The 26,081-nt window shown below is 36.1% G+C and overlaps 1 protein-coding gene across 2 annotated transcripts in view; it reads right to left on the reverse strand.

The window, feature by feature from the left end:
• Positions 1-25,309, reverse strand: part of LOC115210453 (calcitonin gene-related peptide type 1 receptor-like) — a 104,105-nt gene extending 78,796 nt beyond the window's left edge. For both annotated transcript variants that reach the window (XM_036502020.1, XM_036502019.1), the window contains exon 1: positions 24,683-25,309. The gene's annotated coding sequence lies outside the window, so the exon portion shown is untranslated. The remainder of the gene's footprint in view (positions 1-24,682) is intronic.
• Positions 25,310-26,081: the final 772 nt, after the last annotated feature.

Consider the following 26,081-nt stretch of genomic DNA (forward strand, 5'->3'; position numbering starts at 1 on the left):
ACGAGTGGTTTTCATGCTTTAGGAATGATTACTTGTCGCTTCAAGAGCAATCTCGTTCAGGGCGACCGTCGACCTCCCGAAAGAATGAAATTGATGAACTGATCTTAGAGAACCGTCACCGAACAATTGACGAACTTGTTGATATGACTGGTGTGTCATAGAGTTCCTGCCAACGAATTTTGAGCGAAGAATTTCAAATAAAAAGAGTTACAGCAAAATGTGTGCCTCGCTTGCTCACGGAAGATGATAAGCAGTCACGACTGAATGCGTGTCGTGGACTGAAAGAACAGTTGGAAGTTGATCCAGATCTTTTTTCGAAGGTCATCACTTGTGACGAAAACTGATGCTACGGGATTTGCAGATGTGGAAGAGGTGAAGAAAAAGACGACGGAGGAGTTAAAAGGCATCACTTCGCAAGAGTTCCAGCACCACTTTGAATGGTGGAAAACGTATTTGGACCGATGCATTGCCTCAAATGGAGAATATTTTGAAGGCGACGAAAGTGTAAACCTGTAAAACTAAGTGAACGAAATAATATCGCACAATTCCTGTTTCTTTTGGGTACCCCCTCGTATATCTATGTATATAGGTATGTGCGCGTGTGTGTGTGTATGTATACATGTATATCCTATATTATTCAATTGCAAAAGAACATGACTAAGTAGTTAGTATCATGCTTTCACTTATTGTTTGGCATTTCCACCCTTGACCTAGTGAAAGATCCCGAGTGTGACAGGTGGAGACGCTTAGGGCTGCACCGTGCAATGTGGATATATCATGGCCGAATATTTAAAAAGTTTGCTTTGTAGTCAAATGTCCTGGATTCGATCTCCATGTGTAGCAACTTGTGTAAGTATTTTCTGTTTTTTTTTTGTTTATATATATATATATATATATATATACTACTCGCTATAGGGACTGGTAACCTCTATAACCTGTAGTGGGGAACAGTCAACACGTTGTACTGAGGCTGACCAAAGAATTTTATTTTTAGATATATCTGGGGTACTTAAATGTACTCATGTTTTTTGCTTTGGCTTTTTCCATGGGCGCATGTAAGTATCTTATTTATATCCTTTCGTAAGTTCTACTGAGGAGGAATAAATCTTTTATGAGATTAATTCCGAAATTGATTCAATATAGAAATAACGAATTAAAAAAAAATTCTATCGGCCAGCTTACCTGACTTCAGTTCTTCGGTTTTTTCTGTAGCGAGTAAATTATATGTGGAAATTGAGGATTTAATAGTCTGTTATCAGCATATTGGCATTGAAATAATTTTCTTTAGCCCTTACTTATAAGTTATATATATATATAACACACACACACACGCATAAACACACTCACTAACACACACATACATATATATGTATATATATACGGAGAGAGTGAGAGAGTGAGAGATGCTCTCTGTCAGTTTTGACGATGAGGATTTAGCTGTTCGAAATACTGAATTACTCGTAGAAGTGGTCGAACATTCCACAGACATATCTACCACTAACGTAACCCACAGTAGAATCAATGAGATGAGGCTTCCGCACAGTTTCCGTCTATCCAAAATCACTGGGTCGTTTAGAATCAAAAGTAAAGCAATATATATATATATATATATATATATATTGCTTTACTTTTGATTCTAAACGACCCAGTGATTTTGGATAGACGGAAACTGTGCGGAAGCCTCATCTCATTGATTCTACTGTGGGTTACGTTAGTGGTAGATATGTCTGTGGAATGTTCGACCACTTCTACGAGTAATTCAGTATTTCGAACAGCTAAATCCTCATCGTCAAAACTGACAGAGAGCATCTCTCACTCTCTCACTCTCTCCGTATATATATACATATATATGTATGTGTGTGTTAGTGAGTGTGTTTATGCGTGTGTGTGTGTGTGTGTGTGTGTGTGTGCGCGAGTGAATGTGTGTGTGTGTTTATATATATATACACACATACACACAAGCGAACACATACATGTATGTATATGTGCATATATATGTATGTGTGTGGGTGTGTGTGTGTACACACACATACACACACACACACATACACGGCACAATTTTTGAACAGTGAATTTTCAACAAGATAATGAGAGAAAAAAATTTGGTTAAAAGATTTTGATTATTGGGAAGGCAGTAAAGCGGATAGAAAACGGAAATAGATACAACGGAAGTATATAAAATGGTGATTTACGGCGGAAAGAGTGACAGATGAGGGAGATAAGAGAGAAGAGAATGGAGAGGCTGAATGAAGTGTGAGGGCGTATTACACATGTGTTTATGTGTGTACAAAAATGTGTTTAGTTTGTGTGTGCGTTTTGGTGTGTATGGATGGATGTAGTATGCTGCTTTGTATGTGGTGAGGGTGGTAGTTGGGAGATATGTGCGTGTGTAAGTGCTTCGTTGGTGATGAGTGTGTGTGCATGTGTAAGTGTTTATGGAGATGGAGGAGTGCACACAGGGCATTTATCAGTGTGTGTGTGTGTGTGTGTGTGTGTTGAAGTTCAGGAGAAAGCAATGTTTGCAGTTCAATATAATTCGATTATTACTTGCAATTAGGTTGCAATTAGGTAAGCTGTGCTTAGCTGAACATTTAATTGTTGTTCGCGATGCAAACGAAGAACGGAATGTAGAATGTTCTACACCACAAGATAGAGATAGGCGCGGCAAGAAGAACTGAAGTAACGACATGCCGACCGGGGTGGTCAAGTGATGTTGCGATGAAAGTCCAATAAATGTTTCCTAAAACGATTACCTAGTTGCCAACCAATTCACCAATATACAAAACGTCATAGATTGGTACTTAATGCAATCTCAATGTTGTTGGAGGTACAGATGAAACGGTGGATGACAGAAAATCATGGGTTGTGCTTGCGTAGAGTGTTGATGTTTTAGGCAAGGAATAGGGGTGTTGTGAGAAAGGAAGAAGACAAATGACCAAGGCTGTGTGAAGCGTGGGATGACTAAATTAGGAATTAGAATGTCGCGTATATTGTCGTGTCTTTGGAAAAGATTTTGGATGAGACAGAAATGCCAAAAGATGGTCTATTGAAGATTTATGGACGCAAGATGGTAGATGAGGTGGATGGATAGACAGTTAGTGGTGCGTTTGATAAAGAGCAGGAGGTGGGGCGCGGGCGCAATGACCGACAGTGGAAAATATTATTGAGTTAACTTTGCTAAAGGTATGATGGATCTTGAGGTGTGGTTGGACATCCAAATCGCAGTTGTGGTTACAGAGGAAATCGAGGATGTGTCAGAGAGAATCACAGATTAAATGTTAGTCGGGTTGGTTGCGGTGAAGTCAGTCAGTCAGTTTGCTAAAAACGGAGTTGGAAGGGTTGAGACGGGTTGTAGAAATGGAGGCGACAACGAAGGAAACAGATATGATGGAGATGGTAGATGTGAATTCTAGGAAGTTAATGGAAGGAAGGAAGGAAGAAGTTGAGCTATTCACGATTAAGGGACACAGTAGTTGATGAGACAATGATATAGCCTGAGAGACCATGAAAAAAATAAAAGAGATTTGGATTCATAAAGTGACTAGCAAGTAGATTGAGATCGTTGGATTCTATTATGGTGCTAGAGGTGCCGTAAAAGAAGAAACAGTTTAGCGTGTATGAGATTGAGAAGTGTAGGGAAGATGAGTTCCAATACAATGCAATTGTTAATGTAGATAAGGGATGACAGTATAGAGAGGCAAAAGTCTATTTTGGAAGAAAAAAAAAAGTTGGGAGGCGCCACGAAGAGGTAAAGAGCGATGCATTACCTGTCTCTTCGTTAATATTGTAATCATTTTTGGTCACTCAGTTTATTTGAAATAGCTGTCAAAGCCTCATAAATTACAATATGAAGTTTTAAAGAAGGACAGAAATAGCTGCCAAATCCTCAAAAATTACAATATGAAGTTTTAAAGAAAGACACATCGAGTAATAAATATTGTTCTAAGATTCTTTAACACTTGAAAAACAACATGGTTACGGTTGGAATAATTTGGTCACAGATCCTATTAAACTTTGCTGATCTTGGGGTAAACAGTAAAAACACACAAATCGAGCTACCTACCATTCAAACCACCAATATAAGCAAGTTCATTGTACCCACCTCTATTCCTTCAAATTTTACAAACACACACACACACACACACACACACACACACACACACACACACACACACACACACACACACACACACACACACACACACACACACACACACACACACACACACACACACACACACACACTATGCTCTAATACACTCGCACGCATACAGAATAAAAAACATACACTACATGCTCTCACATTTCTTTAAATCATTCCGTGAGCCTCTCGCTTATCTCTCACAGTTGTCAGCCTTTTCGCTGCAAATCATTATTCAAATTCTATTGCAAGTATCTTCTTCCGTTCTCGTAATCACCATGTCTTCTTGACTACATAATATATATATATTCAGTATCTTGTATGCTACCTCGTTACTTTTCTCCATCCTCGTAAATCCACTCGGATATACTACGATTATAGAAACAATCATGATATCGATGCACAGCACATCGATTATCTCTAGATTTATATTACAATATGTATGTGTGTATTTACGCATGTGTGTGTGCGTGTGCGCGTACGCGTATGTATGTATATTTATATGTATGTTTGTGCGTGTGTGTATGTATGTACGTATGTATGAATGTATGTATGTATGGAGGTTTGCATGCATGTATGTTGTTTGTATGTACGTTTGTCTGTATGCATGTATATTTGTATGTATGTATGTATGTATGTATGTATGTATGTATGAATGCATGTATGCATGTATGTATTATGTATGAATGTATGTATGTATGGATGTATGTATGTATATATGTATGTATGTATTATATATGTATGTATGCATGCATGCATGCATGAATGTGTGTATATTTGTCTGTCTGTCTGTCTGTATGTATGTATGTATGCATGCATGCATGCATGCATGTGTGTATGCATGCATGCATGCATGTGTGTATGTATGTATGTATGTATGTATATGTGCATGTATGTATGAATGTATGTATGTATGAATGTATGTATGTATGGATGTTTGTATGCATGTATGTTGTTTGTATACATGTTTGTTTGTATACATGTTTGTTTGTATGCATGTATATTTGTATGTATGTATGTATGTATGTATGTATGTATGTATGTATGCATGCATGCATGCATGCATGCATGCATGTATGTATGTATGTATGCATGCATGCATGCATGTATGTATGTATGTATGTATGTATGTATGTATGTATGTATGTATGCTCGCGTGCGCACGGGTTTGTGTGTATGCAAAAAAGAAAATATCAGTTCTACAGAGTATGGCAAAAATGTCCCAGATTCATTACTCTAGCTAAGAGCTTTCACATGAAGTTTTTTTTTCTGCTACATATTTCAATTATTCATTCCTACAGCTATTTCAGTATTCTTACATAACATGACTGGCAATTACATGATTATAATTAGATTTAGCTATACTCATATACAACACGTGAGAGTCACATAATTTATTTGTCGTACGTAAGCACCACATCATTAACTTCAATCCGTCTGTCTGTCTGCCTCTCTGTATGGCCACTTGCAAGAGAGGCCACAGGCCTAGGGTCTGAAGAAACGCCGTAAAGCTAAGCGCTTTATGGACGTGGAACCCTGGCTAACCCCATAGACCAGCCATATCTATCTTTATATATTCTACTGCTCTATAACTTAGTGTGTTTCTTTCTCGGATTTATGTGTGTGGTGTGTGTGTGTGTGTGTGTGTGTGTGTGTGTGTGTGTGTGTGTGTGTGTGCTGTGTGTGTGAAGGTGTGTGGATTAGTAGTTACGGTATTTGGCTCACGATCGCAAGGTTGCGAACGCGATACCTGTCGGTGTGTTTGTGTCCTTGAGCAAGACACTTTACTTCATGTTGCTTCAGTCTACCCAGCTAGCAAAAATAAGTTGTAACTGCAATTCAAAGTGCTAGCGTTGTCACATTTTGTGTCACGCAGAATCCTACAGGGAACGACGGTGAAGGGTACGTCTGTCTGTGGAGTGCTCAATCACTTGCACGTTATTTGGCGAGCAGGCTGTTCCGTTGATCGGATCAATTAGAACACTCGTCGTCCTAGTAAACGATGGAGTACCAATTATACATACATACATACATACAACATACATACATACATACATACATACATACATACATACATACATACAACATACATACATACATATATATATATATATATAATATATATCTATATATATATATATACTGTAAGTTTAGAGTGAATACTTGATAAGTGTAAGCACCTGTATACGCCAGATAGTGGCAGAGGTGAGAGAATATATCAAGCATAATTTAAAACAGAACACAAAAGGTATCGCGGTACACGTGTTTCAGATTGTTTATAAAGCTTGAAACACGTGTACCGCGATACCTTTTGTGTTCTGTTTTTAATTTATGTTTGATATATATATATATAGTTAATCCAAACAAGAAAACACAAAAAAAACACAGCAACGCGAGGACGTGGAACAAATAAAGTATTATTGGACGCTCATATATATAATACCAGTTCAGTATTGGAGTTGTTTCTCCTCTTTATCATTTTCCTTCTTTGTTTTTCTGCATGCCTCAAGAAAAATCAGTTGCTGTGAAATCAGAAGAGGGCTGACGTAAAGGTATATACTATTACTTCAAAACTTTCAACGTCACGCTCTCATTAAGCTATTTAAGTAAATCATAACAATCATAAAGATAACAACAATTATATTAATATTCAATAAAACACCATTCACAACTCTATTATATAATCTTCTTAATTCTTACAAATATCCATTGACCTAATATTTTTAATCAACCTATACCCATTAACTTTACATTTATTTTACTAACATTCTTTATTAATAATAAAAATGGATAACCACTCAAGGATATAAATCATATTTTACTGTAACACCAATATACCAACCCATATTTAATTTTCCTATTCTCCTCACTCCAGGATTTTAATTGCCCGAGACACACTATGTAATGACGGTGACCCTACCACGCCCTCAGGAATTAGGAATCAAAGAAAAGATGCATATGAGTGCGTGCGTTTGTCTATCTATCTATCTATCTATCTATCTATGAAAATTAGGGTTATGTAACACCCCGTACCACTCGCATACACCCCCTGAAATTAAATACCCTAATTTTCTATACTAAACATATAATCTCTAACATATATATGCTAAATTGCTTATGGATATGAAACATTTGATCATATTTCACTATAAAAACCTTGTTTAAAACATCTGATGAGTAAAGATAGCAAAAACATTGAAATATAAGTCAATTGGTAGGTAGGTACCCATCCAACATGTTAAAATTACGACTTTTCAATGTGTTAAATGAATTTTTTTAAGAAAATGTATACGTTGTTAAATGATTTTCTTTTGTTTTTCAGATTCTTTCAAAGCTAACTTGTATTATAATTTTAGAAAAATACCGACATAAATTTAAACTGTAATAATTTAAGTATATAAGATTATATACTAGAAGTAAAAACCGTCATTCAGCATTTGGATTTCCTGCAGAATTTCCACAGCAATGACCACATCAAAAGCTGATGTATACATAATAAAATGTGAAGAACAGATATCAAAAACTTCACCCATAGTGAAAGAATGCTACTGGATTATTGCTGCAGTTGTACAAGCAATATGGGACAAAGTTTCTTTTCGTTATATTGGGTTTGAGGGAATAGCTCTAACAATTGAGAGATTGATTGAATCTGTTTATAAATTCAAGCAAAGAGGAGATAGTTTTGATAAGAAATTAGAGGAGTTCAATGAAATGTTTGAGACATGCACCTGCACGTGTTATGACAAAAAAATAAAAAAATAAAAGATCTGACTGTCATAGCTAATACCTTTTCTTTGTCATAGCTAAGGAGTCGAGCATGCTATCAATTTAGTGACAAACGCTTCTGAAGTCAGAAAAGGCTACGAAAATAGGCACAAATTTATATTAAATGTACAGGAATCAAGACAAAGTTTACCTCACATTGACTGGAAAAAGCAATGGTCATTTAATTAAATAGTAAATATTATTAATGCTTATTTTATGGTGTTCACTGTTCATGTATTTCGTTTGAGGTTCGTGCATAGTTTTTTTTTCTATTGCATACTAGCAGTATAACCCGACTTTGCCCGGGATTAAGTTACGATTATTAAGCTAATCAAATTCTTTATTTCAAACCAAACTAAGTAATATCGACGTCAAATTTGGGCGAAATCCGTTGAAATTGGTTTATATATATATAACGTGGAGTAGATGAAACAAAGGCGACTGAAGAAGGGGAATTTTCCTTGTTTTGTATGTCCTGTACTCTATTTTTTCGTTGTTTAAGAAAAATGTCCATTTCCTTGGTTTTGTGTTTATGTTTTCGTTTCTCATTATGTTCGACGTTTTTTTGGTGTCCTGTACCCATATATGCATGTATATATACATGTAGACGCAGGTACGTACATATATGTATGTATATATGCATATGTTTTATTTATTTATTAATTTATTATATATAGGCGTAGGAGTGGCTGTGTGGTAAGTAGCTTGCTTACGAACCACATGGTTCCGGGTTCAGTCCCACTGCGCGGCACCTTGGGCAAGTGTCTTCTACTCTAGCCTCGGGCCGACCAAAGCCTTGTGAGTGGATTTGGTAGACGGAAACTGAAAGAAGCCTGTCGTATATATGTATATATATATATATATATATATATATATAATATATATATATATATATATATATATATATATATGCGTTTGTGTGTTTGTGTGTCTGTGTTTGTCCCCCTAGCATTGCTTAACAACCGATGATGGTGTGTTTATGTCCCCGTTACTTAGCGGTTCGGCAAAAGAGACCGATAGAATAAGTACTGGGCTTACGAAAGAATAAGTCCCGGGGTCGAGTTGCTCGATTAAAGGCGGTGCTCCAGCATGGCCGCAGTCAAATGACTGAAACAAGTAAAAGAGAAAAAAAAGATATATATAATATAATATAATATAATATAATATAATATGATATAAATATATATGGGCAACACACACACACACACGAACACACATACACACACGTACGTACGTACACCTCTTGCATATATGTTTTGTGCACGCGTACATGTTCATAAACAGAAATGAATGGAAAAAATGTTGGTAAATTTGTAGATTAACACTCGCACGATTTTCATTAAGAAAAAAAGATCGTTTTTTTTGCGTGGAATCAACTACTCTGGAATCCTAATATGCTACAAAACCCTTTTTGTGATCCGAAAAACGGAGTGGGGTGTGGTGGAAGCCTCGGAAACTGTAACCATTTATATTGTGTAATTCACTGACAAATTGTTACCTACCTCTTTGTTTCTTTGTTGTTAAATAAATGGATTCTGAACAAAACATTTTTCCTCGGCGTAAAATAAAAACAAAACTTCTTCGCGCCCAAAGTAATGTGTGTATGAGAGAGAGGGGGGGGGAAGATGAACGATTTAAAATAAATATATTTTAATTGTTGTGTGAGGAGGTATATATAATTGATAATAAAATATATTGTCTTTCAAAAACATCCTAAATTTGAAGACTATATCTCGTGTTTAAGAAAAAACAAAACATTTTACATTTTTATTTTTTATGAAGGCTGTCACTTACTCTTCCTCCCACCTCTCTCTCTCACTTTGTCTTTACCCTTTTTTTGTTAGACGCTGTCAAACTCTCTCCACTCTCCTTTACACATACTTTTTCTTTACTTTTTTTTGTTAGACGTTGTGAAACACTCTCTCTCCCTTACACACACATACATCAACATATATCTTCTCTCTCTCCTTCACACAGACACTTTCGCTTGGCTATGGCTAGAAGGGACTTAACTCATATTAGCAACCTTCAAAATTGGTAAAAGCTATGGTTCAAAATAGATTTTTACCGCTATCCGCAGCTGCCTCGGGAAAAAATAAGTTGACAAAACCCATGTAGGATAGTGACGAATGTCCTCCTAAAATTGAAGCGACATGCGTGCTATTTTGTGGACGTGCATAAATTACATTCACGTACACACACACACACACACAACACACACACACACACACACACACACACACACACACACATCCTGCCTTTTATAGATACAGATAATTATCATTCAGAATTTACATCTTTTTTTAACGTTGGAAGAGCTTTTCGGAATATGGGATATTTTTCATTGTTTAGTAGTAATTGCTGAGAGAGACAGAATGATGTTGTAAGAGAACAGAATTAGAGTTAGAGAGAATTATAGGGTGTTGTCTCACAGTTGCTTTCTCCCTCTGACCAAGGTTGGTCAGCCAGACCTCGTTGAGTCGTCACGGGTTGGTGACTGAGTTGTTACTGCAGTGACTAACCCCTTTTTGCTTGGGATGTGCTTGCTTATATTAAGATCCAGAAGGATAGATATATCATTGAGAACAATAGATTTAGTTGGTGGTCTTGTTATCTATTCTTGCTTTTGGTGAAGTAGAAGAGGTTAGAAAGGGTCAAGTGGTGAAGACATTATAGCAGCCTAGCTAAAGGCATCTGGTTAATATAAAACTGCTGTCAGAGAAAAACCATTGTTCTATCATGTGAAAAGTTTTTTTGTCGTGTTGATTTAAATTTGGCTATGTTGGATCGAATCCACTTCATGCATGCAATATTCGATATATGTATATACACATACATACATTCTTCCATACACGCATACGCATATATAAATATATAACTATATAACAATATATTGCTCTAACATAGTTTTGAACTTTTACACTATACCGTCTCAAGAGTGGAACGATTGTCATGTCCGCTTCGTTAATGTCTCATTAACATTCTTACTGTCAGAAACACGAATGTTCACACTTTCGCGTGTTTGATATCTCTGAGAAATTCTCATCAAATTATTTAGCAATGTCAATTTGGATGTCAAACAGACTTACAAAATTTAATTACCGAAAATATCAACCTATATAAAAATGCTAATGAGAAATTACAATGTTTTAATAAAAATTGTAATTATTAAATTAGTTATTCAGTTATTCATAGAAACCGTAATACGCATGAATCATACATACATGCATGCATACATACATACATACATACATACATGCATGCATGCATACATACATACATACATGCATGCATGCATACATACATAAATATATACATACATGCATTCATTCATACATACATACATACATACATACATACATACATACATTCATACATACATACATTCATACATACATACATACATACATACATGCATACATGCATACATAAATACATACATGCATTCATACATACATACATGCATGCATGCATGCATACATACATACATGTGTATCTATGTCTATCTATCTATCTATCTATCTATCTATCTATCTATCTATCTATCTATCTATCTATCTATCTATCTATCTGTCTGTCTGTCTGTCTGTCTGTCTGTCTGTCTGTCTGTCTGTCTGTCTATCTATCTATCTATCTATCTATCTATCTATCTATCTATCTATCCATCCATCCATCTATCTATCTATCTATCTATCTATCTATCTATCTATCTATCTATCTATCTATCTATCTATCTATCTATCTATCTATCTATCTATCTATCTACGTGTCTGTTTGTCTGCATATCGTTTTATATACATTGTCACTGATGTTTCCTAAAAGGTTAGTATAGTAATGCAACCATCTGAAGTCTCGAAAAGGGAGTTCAACTTAAACAAACCAAATGATCTCCTTACATGCATTAAGTTCTCTTCCTCATTTATTCGACAATAATCAAAATAATCAATGCTTTAACTGTATACAGATTTCTACACACACACACACACACACACACACACACACACACACACACACACACACACACACACACACACACACACACACACTACACACACACACACAAGGGGGTACTGAAAAGTTGCTGGCTTTGGGTATGAGTGTCATATATATATATATATATATATATATATATATATATATATATACGTATGGATGTCTATGTTTACGTATATACATCGTTGCTATTATGTTAAACTGTTGTATGTCCAAATTTGGCCAAATGCATTTTTTTCAATATTTATTTTTGCTTGCAAAAGCCGGTTCTTTTGGTCAGACTATCGTATCTCCAGCTGCTTCATATGCCAAGATATCAAAAATTGTCAAAGTGTAGTACAACGGTATTGTTATGGAATGGTGTTACAAATTTTCCGTTTTCTGAAAAAGCAACGTTTTGGACTTACGACACTTTTGCGTAATACACGTATGAGTGTCAATGTGTACGTATGTATGTATGTATGTATATATATATATATATATATATATGTATATATATGTATATATATAGTTTTCCTCTGACCTACTTCTGAAGGACTGTGATGAACAAAATTTGTCATAATTATTAGTTCTTCTCTACATAGCCACCACCAATGGTGACACACTTATCTCATCGCTTTATGCAACTGTGACGACCTCGTTTGTAGAAGTCGGTAGGTTTGCATCTGGAGCCAAGACTTTACCTCGGAAATAAGTGATTCCCCTTCAAAAAAGACTTCATTGTTCGAAAGAAGTGGAAGTCAGATGATGCGAGGTCGGGAGAGTAAGGGCTATGAGGAAGGATTTCATAGTTGCAGGAGTATGCTTTCATCTGGGTAACATGCACATTGTGAATTGAGGCGTTGTCTTAGAGGTGGTGAACTCCTTTGGTCAGCATGCCATGCCTTTCTGTTTTGATGGCGTCCTGCAATTTCTGCAGCAGGAAGCATAATATGTCCCGTTAATTGTGGTGCCCTTCGCTAGAAAATCCATCATCACTACTCCACACTGGTCCCAAAAGACTGTGGACATCACCTTACCTGCTGAGGGCTGGATACGCGCCTTCTTTGGAGGTGATGTTTCATCCTGGGTGATAAGTCTGCCAAAAAAGTCCTCATTTTCTTGGCACATTGCCAAATGAGTCTGGACGCAAGTGACTCGTTCCTGCTCTTGAAAAGGTGTGAGCATCCGGGGAAATCCATCTTGCAGACAACTTCCACATGTGCAAATGGTCGTGAATGATTTTTCCACGGACCCTACACTTATCTTCACTTCTTGAGCTAGTTACCGAATAGTTATGCGGCGATCCTCCAAAATGGCGGCTTCCACTTTATGGATACTCATGATAATCAAAATAATAGGAACATGAGACATCTATCCATGAATAATCCAACATCTGAAGTTGACCCTCCTACGTGTAATTGTAGAATCAGGTCAAAATGCCCGGCACCTGGTCTATGCGGGGTAAATAACGTAATCTATAAATGTACCATAACTACTGAGAATAACAATTTCTTTTTACATTGGTTGTACTGTAAATTTTAAGGAAAGAGTTAGAAAATCTCTTCAATCTCATCTTTAACTTATGTCATAAAGCTGGTACCACCACGCTTTCAATAAGATCTGGCAACTCAAAAATAATAATAGTAATTATAACCTTAATTGGGAAATAGTTAGAAGAGCAATGCCGTATAAAAATAATAGGGTTGGTTGCCAACTCTGCTCCATGGAGACGTATGAAATTCTAATGCATAGAAAAAATAAGAGTTTGTTAAATAACCATATAGAATTAGGTCAATTTTGTGTTCACGGAAAATTGAAGACTCTAAAATATTTTAAATGAATAACCGTATAGAATAATCGTAAGGAGTTAGATAGATAGATCTAGCTTGTTTTTTACTAGTAAAGCATAACTTTAATATATTTTTTAAATAGATATCTGCGAACTGTTACATTATGGTTATCTCTTTCTTTATAACTGTACCTGTTTTTGAACACATAGAAACAAATAGTACTTGTAAGTTGCTTAAATGAAGTTTTAATTGACTTTATAATTTTAAATTTAAATTTTTAATTTAATCTAATTTTTAATCTAATTTAGGTAACACAACTTAAATAAAATAAGTTAATAATACTTCATAATTCTATTACAAAATTTAATAAGTAATGCTACTCCCTTGAAAGTAGTATAAGAAATTTCAATATAATAAGCAATTCCCTCACACCTTGTAAACTGACTCCTAAGTATAAACCTATAGTCTGTCAATGTATAGATAGTAACAGCAACAATATAATACAGTAACAGTAATAAATAAATAAAATTAAATGACCTCTTTTCTAGTATTGCACTTATTTTCTCTTAATTTATTTCCCTTTAATGATAGCCTTTGACCCCTCAATCCCTTACCCTGTTCTCTCTTTAGATTCTCATATCGGCTTTAACTATGTCAGGTTGGCAATTAATAGCTGTTTACTGGTCAAAAATAATATTCTCCTTATAGTTCTTAGATTCCTGCAAATCCTTAGCCAGCCTGACCGTCTCCATATTTAAGAGACTTTTTTCTGTGTAGAGGGTTACCTGCGACCCTTTCCCATCTCAGTTGTCACAGTATACTCTATGTGGGCGATTTTTCTTTTTCTTTTCTTTTTTCTTTCTTCTTTCTTCTTTTTTCTTTTTTCTTATTTTCTTTTTTTTCTTCTCTTTTTTCTTTTTTCTTTTTTTCTTCTTTTTTCTTTTTTTCTTTTTTTTTTTCTTTTTTTCTTTTTTTTTTTTTTTTTTCTTTTTCTTTCTCTTCTTTTTCTTCTTTCTCTTCTTTCTTTTCCACAAAATTCCTTCAGCCTTTAGAAGTCATAACATAGCAGTTTTGTGAGAGAACAGTAATGTGGCAAATACCTTATTATATAGCATGAAATTACACCCACCTCATTGTGTATTAACCATGGATAAATTCATCGTCTGTGAGTATGAAATACCTCCTCATATCTCTGGAAATTTACACCTACACTATGGCTGGATTAAACTCTCTGTGAACTAATAAACTTTTTTAAACCTGTGAGGACTGTGCATCATCATTAAAGAACTTTGGAAGTCTGTTTACAACCTGAATCTGCTTTTAATGAAATTATCTCCAATACTTCATGAGTGTAGCCTCACCCACTAAGATGTTTAGAGAACTCATATATTTTAGCTGATGAGTACAGGACACTTTTATCTGCTGCAATATTTGCAACTTTTAATAAAGCCTGTCCTTGTATGAAACAATTGTACTAAAAATAATCCAATTCTTGTTGCTTCTTTTCTCGTTTATAATCACCCCACACTACTGTATTGGTTAACACCATATAGTTTTCTGTGCATCTAAGTTAAGTACCATATTCAAGTGAATTCATTAGAATTGACTTGAATCTTATTTGCTTTTATTGTATATATATATATATAATATATATAGATATATGCATATAATATACATATATGTATACATACCTACATATAGGGAGAATTCACGAAAAAAACAAAGACGAAGACAGGTGGTGTAGAAAATAAACAGATGTATTAGTATAACGTACGGGAATTGGAAAAGTCTTTTACGTTTCGAACCTACACTTCCACAGAAAGGAACACAGAAAGAAACGAGGAGAGAAAAAATGTGTGTAGTGGCTATCGATCTATCATGGCGACTCAGTATATATATATATATGTATATATACAAGCATATATGGGTATATATATATGTATATATACATGCATATATGGGTTCAGGGCGTCAAAAAACGTGAACAAAATGAATAACGAGAACATAAAAAAACGAAAACATAGAAAACGAACTTTTGTTTTTGAACAACGAAAGAAACAAACAGAGAAACGTGACAGGTAACATAAAGAGCAATCCCTTCATCAGTTGTCCCCTGTTTATCTACTCCGCGTTTCAAACGTTGGGTCAAGACGCGACTTCGTTAAAACAGTCGTTCCCGCAAAGCAAATTAAATAAAATTTGGGATTTGTGGAGGTTAAAGTGGTAACAAAAACAGGACAGTAAGAACAAAACAGTAAAAACAAAACAGTAAGGGCTATTAAGCCATTACTAGGTGAAATGGTGAACTCTGGAGAAACAAGCTTGACAGGAGACAGGCAAAAGCGAGTTGTCTTTTGTAAAGCAAGAGGGAAAAAGAGAGAGATAGCCGCTGGGCATGTGAGAGAAAATCATGGAGGAAGAGTGAGGGAGAGAGAGGGAGAGAAAGAGAACGGTGAAGGGAGGAGGAGGAGAAAGACAAAAAGAAAGAAGAATAAAGGGGGAGAAGAGAGATACTTGTAGAGTGCGCATCAGAAAAATTATGATAAAACTTACTTGGAAATGGATGCGTGGCGTTCAATCATATAATATAATATAATATAATATAATATAATATAACTATAATATAATATAATATAATATAATATTATATATATATATATATATATATATATATATAATATATACACACGCCTACACACATACATACACACATACATAAACACACACACATACACATACACATACATACGCACACATATACTTACACACATGCACACACACACACACGTACATACATACATACACCCATACACATACACACACACATACTTACATACACCTATACGCACATACATACACACAGACATACACACATACACACTCACACATACATACACACACACATACTTACACACACACTCACCTGCACGCGCACACACATGCATGACACACCCATACACTCACACTCACATACACACACACCAACATATACACGCACACATACACGCACACACACACCTACACTCGCACACACATACATACGCACCTACATACACACACACACGCATACACACGCACACACACGCATACATACATATATTACATACGTACACACACACCTGCGTACACTCATACCCTCACCCATACATACACACACACACACATACACGGACACACCCATACATACATACATACATACATACATACACCTATACACACACACATGCATACACACACATACATGGACACACCCATACATACATACATACATACATACACCTATACACACACGCCCACACACCTACATACACACACATGCATACACACACATGTACGCACATACACACACATATACGCACATACATATATACTTACACACATGCACACACACACACATACATACGCACATGCATGCATGCACACGCGCACACCTACACGCATGTACGCATACATGCATACACACACACACACACGCACGTACACACACACACACACACACACACATACATACACCCATACACATACATGCATCCTATACACACAGACATACACACTCACACATACATACACACTCACACATACATACACACACACACTCACACACTTGCATGCACGCGCACACACATGCACATACACACACTTCCACACACACACACGTACATACATACACACTCATACACATACACACACACATACACACGGACATACATCTATACACCCACATATACACACACATACTTACATACATTCATTCGGACACACTGACACCCAGACATACACACAGACACACTCACACATCCACACACACGCACATACTTACACACACACATCGCACGCGCGCACATACAGCATGTGCGCGTTCGCGCACGCATACACACATGCATGCACCACACGCCCGTGGGTACCGACTAGATCTCCTGTTTCGTATCTGGGGCCGGCGTGTTTCTTGGGGGTTCTCTTACGCCTGTCACACGCGGGAGCACTTTTCCATCTTTCCCCAGTTGCAGTTTGTTTCCTTAATACCACCCCCCCTTTTGTACACACACGCAACACCATACATACACCCCACTCCCACGCACTCCACACACACATATTTGCATATATATAATATACATTACACTTACACACACTTCAATTTACTTGCCATACATACAACTACGCACCTGGACACACACCACACTACCACTCACACAACACACTGGCACGTTACATACGCTCACCCATTTCCCCATTCCTTCCCCTCCCTCCTTTACCACTGACTACTCACTTGCTACTGCTAGTCAACTGCTATTCCCAACACGGCTTTGTGCCGAAGAGATCATGCTTGACCAACTTACTAGTAATGGAAGAATTGGTGACGCGCATCCTCGATGATAGTGATGCTGTTGACATCGTTTTATTGGACTTTGCCAAAGCTTTTGACTCGGTAAACCACCGCCTACTACTTGTCAGCTTCAAGCATATAGTTCCATCCGGATATTGTACAATGGGTTGGTGCCTTCCTCTCAGATCGCTCCTTCCAAGTTCAAGTTAATGGTTCGCGGTCCGACGTCTCCAGTGCGAGCAGTGGCGTGCCTCAAGGTTCAGTGCTTGGGCCCTTGTTGTTCTTAGTCTTCATAAATGACTTGCCCCGACGACCTCACGCAACACACCCTTCTATTTGCCGACGATATCAACGGTCGCTTCTCGCGTAGTAAGAGGATCTTCGTGATTCCTCCACCCAAATTTGGAAGTGGTCTAACGATTGGGACCTGTGTCTGAACGTGTCAAAGTGCTGTCATCTGCCTGTCGCTCTAATCCTGCAGCTCAACTTGATTTCGAGCCGGGTCGTCTGCTGCTGGAGAGGACCGATCAGGTAAAGGACCGGGTATCTTGGTGGATTCCTCCTTTTCGCCTTCGGCCCCGTGCGTCCATGCTGTCAACAAGCGCGCGGAATTCTTCTGTTTTTGATTCGACGGTCATTCGGAATGCTCACAGCAGCCATATTCCTGCCACTCTATGTCACGCTGGTGAGACCCATATTGGAGTATGGATTCAAGCCTCTTCTCCTATCTCCTCAAAGACATACAGCACCTCGAAAGAGTCCAGAGGCTGGCTACCCGCATGGTTCATGGTCTCAAAAATTTGTCCTACGAAGAAAGGCTGAGGACGCTCGACCTTTATTCTCTTGAAAAACGCCGCCGCCGTGGTGATCTCATTCTCGCCCACAACATCATAAGCGGAAGTGTAACCTCTCGAAAGAGCTGTTTTCACTCCTGCTCCGGAGCGTCGGCTGCGGGGTCATTCCGAAAAGCTCTACCTGCGACGATTTCATCTCAATCGAAGGAGAGGAGCTTTCTCCGTCCGGGTTGCGGATCCGTGGAACAAGCTGCCAGACGAGATGGTGAAGATGCCGACGACCGCTTTGTTCAAAGCCTCCCTGGACCTCAAGTGGCCTGAACTCTTTACATGAACACCACCCTGTACTTAACTCCATGTCCCCCTACATGGCCTTGCTATTTGCTTTTGAGCCAAATTAACTAACTACTAACTAACTAACTACCTATCGCCCTACGTACACACACTTACATACAGACGCACGCACTAACATATACATATATTTTTTTCTTATCTATCTCGCCTCACCTCACACACACACTACACACCGCACACGTACACACTCACACATACATACACATTATCTTTCTTATTCTTCGAGTTGTTACCAACCTCCTTTCTCCGCTCTTTTGTCTTTAAAAACTAGCCCCCGTTATCCAAAACTTCCGGCCTTTCAGCATGTTTTCTTCTTAAAAACCAGTCGCGTTTTTTTTTTCCCTCCGTTCGCCGCCACCTCGGGATCTTTCTTTCTCTTCCTTCTCTTATGTTTCCGACGAAGAGCTCCGCTCGAAACGTCATACCCTCCTTCTTCCCTCTTTCCTGAGCGCCTAATAATAATACTTTAATTGTTCCACGTGTTGTTGTTTTTTCTGTTTTCCCGTTTGGCTTAACCTATATATATATATATATATATATATATATATATATATATATCACACACATACGCAAACACACACACATATGCATATATACATGAAGGGATTGTTCTTTATGTTGCCTGTCTCGTTTCTCTCTTTGTTTCTTTCAGTGTCCCAAAACAAGTTTGTTTTCCATGTTTTTTGTTTTTTTTGTTCTCGTTTTTCATTTTGTTGACGTTTTTTTAACGTCCGGTACCCATATATGCATGTATAGAATATATATCTATATATATATATATAATATATAATCTAATATATATATATGTAGGTTATGTACATATATGTAATATATATATATATATATATATATATATATATCTATATATATATATATATCCTGCATATATATATTTTTTACATTATTATATGATCGAACGCCACGCATCCATTTCCATGTATATATAATATATATATATATATATATATATATAACATACCTATTTATATATATATATATATATATACACATACATATATACATACATGCATATATATGCATATATATATACCATACATATATACATACCTACATACATACATAATTATATATATATATATATTATATATATAATTATAATATACAATCATACATACATATATATATAATATATATATATATATATATATATATATATATATATATAATATATATATTATATATATATATAATATATATTGCAAATAAGAAAATGGAGAAGCACAATAGTTGGTTCATCAACTGTAGGACTTATCAACTGTTAACTTATTTATTTATTCATCTGATAATTATAATAAATTCATACATGTAGCATATTATTCTATGCATAGAATAATATGCTATATGTATGTATGTTATTATAATTATTAGTTGATGAACCAACTATTGTGCTTCTCCATTTTCTTTTTTGCAATATAAATTAATGGTAAAAAATCTCTTTACCTTCACCCATTTAATACACTAGGTAAGTTAATTGCAATGCAATAAAAATCACTTTTGTATTAATAATCGGGTATTATACTAACAGTATATTGGATAGATATTATCCCTTAGTGCGTTGGACCCACAACCCCTAACTTTCTTGGAGTTATATATAAATATATATACTCTTTACTCTTTTAGTTGTTTCAGTCATCCGACTGCGGCCATGCTGGAGCACCGCCTTTAGTCGAGCAAGTCGACTCCAGGACTTATTCTTTGTAAGCCTAGTACTTATTCTTTCGGTCTCTTTCGCCGAACCGCTAAGTTACGGGAACGTAACACACCAGCATCGGTTGTCAAGTGATGTTGGGGGGACAAACACACACACACACACACCACACACACACACACACATATATGTATATCTATTTATTTATATATATATATATATACTAGCATTAAAGACCCGTCGTTGCCGGGTCATAGTGCTAGTGCATGTATATATGTGTATATATATGTGTACATATTACATGTACATCTATATATATACATCTACACATAAAATACAAAATACAAAGTTATACCTTGGTATCGATAGTGATAACAATACTCAAAATATATAACAGACTGGAATTGTTGGCCCGTCTCTTGTAATTTCGATCAATTGTATCTTGTCCTCCCTCTTGTATAAAAGTGTGGCTACAATCCAGCCTACCTATATTTGGGGTGGGGGATAAAATTTTTTTTCCGGGACGTCTTACGTCCCAGATATAAAGGTAAAAGTAAAATATTTCCACTTTGCAAGGTTCGAATCGAGTACTCCCTTGCACGCTCCGTTGACTCGAACCTTGTTTCTATTGTGGCGAATTTACCGCCTCTGATTAGATACCTTTCATAGTCGCACCAAGACACTTTTCGAAGGTGCTTTCCTCCATGTGTTCAAATCTTCTTTTTTCTTTACATTGTATACTTTATTGACAATAGTCTTTTCTTTAATTTAATTTTTTATTATCTATCTGGACTATTCCATTTCTGCACGCTAATTTTATTTTTAATTTATTCCCATTCATGTGAAACCACTTATTCAAGTTCAAATCATTGATGCAATTTTATACCAATTGCTATTTTTACTTTTGTTATGTTACGATTATATTATACTTTAGTTTGATTTTAATTATTACTTACTACATATAATTCAATTGTCATTATTTTTTATTGTTAAAGTGAAAGTATCTGACATAAAATAGAGAAACGTTTTTGTTTCACTTTTAACACGTAATACTGAAATAGTGGAGAAGATATGATATTGCCATGGGCTCGCTCTAGGCAAGAAGTTGAACATTATTTTGCCCATGAAACTACTTGGACCCTAAGTAAGGCATGTGTAGGAATCGTAGTGGAGAAGATATGATATTGTTGTGGGCTCGCCCTAGGCAAAAAGTTAAAAAAAAAATTTTGCCGATGACACTCCCCGGACCCTAAGTAAGGCATGTGTAAAATTTGAATGAAATTGGTTGTGTAGTTCTCAAGTTTTAGGGAAACACACAGACAGACACACATTCTCAGTTTTATATATATAAAGATATATACATATATATACATACATATATATTTTTCTGCTGCTTAAAATAAAGTATATATATATATATATATATATATATATATATATGTATATCCCCGGTTGATTTCGGTCGGGGTTAACCACAGTAAATAGGTACTCAATACATAGCAGAGTAAAATTAATTTATTATATAGAAGGAGTTCTACAGGACTAGAAATGTTTCATTCAAGAGCTTCCTGAAGATTTCTCTTGAATGAAACAGTTCTAGTCCTGTAGAAGCTCCTTCTATATAATAAATATATATATATATATATATATTATATATATATATATATATATATATATATATATATGTACTATCTGTTTGTTGTCTGGGGAGAGTCATTCTCTTTTAGTACCTTATTATTTAACACACTCACCGGTAAAATTTCCACTTGTTCTAATTTTTTTATTTTTTTATATTATATATATATATATACATTCATATATATATATATATATATATAATATATATATATATATATATATATATATTATATATATATATATATATGTATGTGTGTGGTGTGTGTGTATGCATGTATGTATGTGTATGTGAATACATAATATATAGACTCTGCATGTGTCTATGTATATGTGCCTGTGTGTATGTGTGCGTGTGTGTGTATATATATATATATATATACTTTACATGTGTATGTAATGTGCATAATATGTACATACAAGCATACACACATACATAAGTATATGCAGGCGTCTGCATTTTTATATAGTTGTGCGTTTATTGTTTAAAAGAGGAAACAATGTGAAAACATTTTTTGTGTTTATGCATGTCGATACGTGCATGTACACACACATACATACGCATACACATACATACATGGAACTATGTATGTGTATGTGTATGTGCGTGCATTCTTTCATTCTGTTAGTAGTTTCAGTCATTTGACTGCGGCCATGCCGGAGCACCGTCTTTAGTCGAACGAATTCTTCGTCCCAGGACTTATTCTTTGTAAGCCTAGTACTCTTAGGCCGAACCGCTAAGCTACGGCGAGGTAAACACACCAACATCGGTTGTCAAGTGATGGTGGGGGGATAAACACACACACAAATAAACACACACACACACACACACACACACACACACACACACACACACACACACACATATATATATATATACGACGGGCTTCTTTCAGTTTCCGTATGTATGTATATAAGTATGTATGTGGCGCAATTAAGACAGAACTGAAAGCGCATTGTGAGCGGCAGAGTACACTACCATCTGATGGTCTGGACGATACTGTGATGTAGCTATGTATATATGTGTGTGTGTGTATATGTGTGTGTGGTGTATGTGTGTGTGGTATGTGTGGTGTGTGTGTGTGTGTGTGTGTGTGTGTGTGTGTACTTTTCTTGTATATTATGGCTTTTCGGCAGAGTGGAGACGTGTAATTTAGTGGTTAGAGTATTGGACTCATGATCGTAAGATTGCGGTTTCGATTCCTGGACCGAATAATATAGTATATTATTCCCGCAAAGAATAATATGCTATATGTATGTATGTTATTATAATTATCAGTTTAATAAATAAATAAGTTAACGTTTTAATGTCGTAAAGTTGATGAACAAACTATTGTTCGGCCTTGTACTCTTAGGCCGAACCGCTAAGCTACGGCGAGGTAAACACACCAACATCGGTTGTCAAGTGATGGTAGGGGACAAACACACACACACACACACACACATACACGCATACACACAAACACACACACACACATATATATATATATATACATATATATATATATATATATATATATATATATATATATATATATGCATGTATATATGTACGACGGGCTTCTTTCAGTTTCCGTCTACCAAATCCACTCACGTGTGCATGTGCTTAATACTCTGCGTATGTTTTATACACTATATATACATGTTCTCGCAATTATATTGTATTTACAAATACATGTATTTGTTTGTTACTGTTCAAAAGTTTCGATGTTCGCTTTTCCTTTTACATTATGGTCTTACATATGTAATATAGAACGTTGGAGACCATGGCTTAAATAAAATTACCAAAGCAAGTTGTAGACAAAAACTCCTTCGTAACTGGTACTTAATTTATCGACCTCGAAAGAATGAAAGGCAAAGTGGACCTCGGCGGAATTTGAACTCACAACGTAGCAGCAGACGAAATACCAATTTCTTTACTACCCACAAGGGGTTAAACACAGAGAGGACAAACAAGGACTGACAAACGGATTAAGTCGATTACATCGACCCCAGTGAGTAGCTGGTACTTAATTTATCGACCCCGAAAGGATGAAAGGCAAAGTCGACCTCGACGGAATTTGAACTCAGAACGTAACGGCAGACGAAATACGGCTACGCATTTCGCCCGGGGTGGTAACGATTCTGCCAGCTCGCCGCCTTTGATTACCTATAGTTAATCTGAAAGTTTTGTATTTCCGGCGATGCGACTATGTCATTTTTTGTCAAGAATAAACATGAAAACAGTCTACTCACCTTGCTGCCGCCGTTGTCACTCGAGCATCCAATTTTCAACTCTTAAAAGTTGTCGTTTAAGTTCTCTGGTTTGACTGTTAGTAACATGGAACTTGTGAAACATAACTCTGTAGATTCATATACTTCAGAAGTAACGCTACAACCTCAAGGCTAATTTAAAAGTCAGGAAGATTGTATTTTTAATCAATACCCATTAAAGTATGTATATCTATCCTTCTATGTATCTCACAAATACATTTTACAGTGCTTGTTTACATTTTTGCCTTCATATATACACTTAAGATATATACGTGTAAGCATGCATGAGTAAATGTGTGTGTGTGTGTGTAAAACTTGCGTTCAAAAGAAATGTGCAGTTGTAATAAAATATTTTAAGGCGTATATTTAATTATTTATATGTAATTGTGTAACTTTACACTTTATATCTATGGAGCGCGACAAGAAGGCATCAGTCGTTGTTGTGACTTGTTTACTGTCTGAATTACTTCATTGAACACATCTGGTGAATGAAATATGAGTAAGTGAAACTGTAAAAATAGACACAAATATTTCTGTGGTTTACTTGGATGTGTGCATGCCTTGGGAATGTATATGCATCTTTTACGCGTGTTCTGTTGAGTATGCATGTGTGAGCGTTGTCAGTCGATGAATGTTTAATGATATGATGGAGGAAGGAAACAGAAGAGAGAAAGGATGAGAAAATGCTGAAAGAAATGGAAACTGTGGCGGTTGAATAAATGAAATAAGAGAGAGAGAGAGAGAGAGAGAGGGGGATGGAGAGAGAGAGAACGTGAAGGAGAGGGGTGAGGCGGAGAAGGGGAAGATAGATGGCGAAAATTAATTTGAATTGAAAGACAGTGCGAATTGAGAAGAAAAGTAGGGAGAGGAAGAAAAACAGAGGAGCAACAAAGTAGCAACAACAAAGAAAGGAAAAAGAAAAAAGGGGAAATTGAGAGAAAGAATGAGAGACAAAAAAAAAAGGATCAAATAAAGAAATAATAAAGCAAGGATAAACAGAAGAATAAAGGATAGAAAATGAGCGAAGAGGGAACGAAGAGAAAGACAGAAAATGGTAAAATATGAAGTTGAATACTAAAAGGAAAGTGATATTAGTGAACGAGAAAGAAAGAAAGAAAGAAAGAAAGAAGGAAAGAAAGAAGGAAAGGAAGAAAGAAAGAAAGAAAGAGAGAAAGAAAGAAAGAAATAAAGAAAGAAAGAAAGAAAGAACGAAAGAAAGAATGGGTGGGGAGAGAAAGAGATAGCAGGAGATGAGGGAAGAAACAAAGAGAAAGAGATAGGGGGAGGGAAAGAAGAAATCTGTGAATTTCTAATGTTCGTTTGAGAGGAACAACAGAAAGAAAAGTTGTTGAAGGATGATTGAGTACGTTGATTAAAGGAG

This window comes from Octopus sinensis, linkage group LG4 (assembly GCF_006345805.1).
Source record: "Octopus sinensis linkage group LG4, ASM634580v1, whole genome shotgun sequence".
NCBI lineage: Eukaryota > Metazoa > Mollusca > Cephalopoda > Octopoda > Octopodidae > Octopus > Octopus sinensis.